Here is a 2,016-nt window from a genome sequence, read left to right as displayed (position 1 = left end):
ACGGTATTGTCTTGGGGAGAGCAGGGGCGGTAGCTGCAGTTGGGACCATGTTGCCTGTGGGGGCCAGCAACTCAGCAGGCTCTCTCTCTCTCTCCTGGCTGTCTCCTCCTTGCCACTGGGCTTTTTCCCTTTCACCAGTGACCTCAAGTAACCCAGGGGCCACTTGATCTTAAGTAACCCCAAGCTTCAGGTCCTCAGCCAACTTCTCTGTAGTCCACCGGTTCTAGTCCCAGTAATCTGGTAACTTTCACTCCCTACATTTTAACTCTCTCTCTCTCACCTTAACCTTCCCCCAAGTATCCCAGGTACCCCAAGTACATACATACATAACATACCATCCGAGTTAGGAACTTACCTGTGTGTATGTGTAGGTGGGTTGTAAGTGTGAGAACTCTGTGTATATGTACTGTGTGTGTAGGTACTGACAACTGATTGTTGTCTAATTTTGGTGTGTGTATGTGCTTGAATTGATGATAGGTATGTATGTGCCTGAGTTGGTGTGTGTGTGTGTGTGTGTGCACCTAATAGATTTGTGTGTTTGTATATGTGCAATTGTGTCACCCTCCTGTCTAACAGCGCAATATTGAGATCCTGAGAGTTTGCCTGACCCCATAGGGCAACAATCTCACCCTTTGCCACTCATTGGCAGAGAGGGGCAGGGCTGCATTGATGCGCAGTCCCCTTGGCCAATCAGCAGTGGTGGGGATGGGCGTGGCTGCCATCTTTGCAACTCCCTTTCATGCCAGGGGCTCTCCCCCTACCCCAAGAGCTGTGAGGCCAGGCTCCCACAGGTGACCCAGGATTTTATTTTTAGGGTTGTTTTGTTTTCCCTTGTGATTTTTTTTTTCTGGATCACCATTTTCACAGTGTTTACAGAAACCACTTTTTCTTGCAGTTTCTCTGAAAAAATGCAAAAGTGTGAATAGAGTAGATCCCTAATAAGAAGCCATTAGAAGGCTTATTAAGGAAGCATGGGGTACAGTGTTCTTAGTATTGGGTAAAGCACAGTTTACTAAATGATAGGTTTGTTACTTGACTAAAATATGATTAAAAGTTGGGCATGGATGAGGACAATTTGTCTAATACTCTGCCTAGATGCAAGTAACATAAAGATAATGAGTTTGGACAATCATTTGCAAAATATGGTAAAGTTAATACCAACCCATATGATTCAAACTTTTTTCCAGTATTGATTCTCTATATAATCATATTGTGCCCTTCAGGCCTTATAATCTATGAAGGCCACAACAGTTCATATTTTTGTTTCCCATATTCTGGCTGACTCTTATTGTGACCTATAATTCCCTAAATAAATTCTGACTTGCCTGTCAGAGACAGTGCTGCTCTCTCCATTTATCAGAGTAAAAGTACTCAAGTAGGATGACTAAAAACCTTGATTTGAGGGGCAGGTGCAGGTATGGGAGAGTTGTAGTACAGATACAGATCTGGCAGCCCATGAAGGTATGTGATTCAACCTGTGAGAAGCTGTCTGGTCCTGATGACCTACACCAGTGGACCAGATCCACCCTATGGATCATATATTTGACACCCCTGACCTAAATCAGCTATGCAAGGGCATCGCAAGGTAGCAACAGGGGCAAAAGGAGTTGAAAACTTAACTTGTCAGCAATGACTCTTCCTTTCTACCTTTCTAAGATCATAAGGAAGTTGGGCTGAAAAGGACCTTAATGAGGTCATCTAGTCTAACCCCTTGCTCAAAGTGGGATCATTTCTTATTGAAAACATCTTAGTCAAGTGTCTACCTAAGCTGCTCTTAAAAGTTTCCAGGGATAAAGATTCTACAGCTTTTCTAGACAGCTTGTTCCAATGCTTAACCACTATCATAGCCAGAAAGTTCTTTCTAATCTCCAGCCTATTTCCTCTACTAAAGTTTGAGGCCATTGATCTTAGTCCTGTCCCCTGCTACTACAGAGAAAAGCCTATCTCTATCTTTATAATCAGTGTTCAGATTTTTGAAGACTGAAATGAAATCCCCACTTCAGTCTTCTCTTTTTT

Source organism: Alligator sinensis, unplaced genomic scaffold (genome assembly GCF_000455745.1).
Source record: "Alligator sinensis unplaced genomic scaffold, ASM45574v1 scaffold490_1, whole genome shotgun sequence".
NCBI lineage: Eukaryota > Metazoa > Chordata > Crocodylia > Alligatoridae > Alligator > Alligator sinensis.
Note: the sequence above shows the minus strand (reverse complement) of the source record.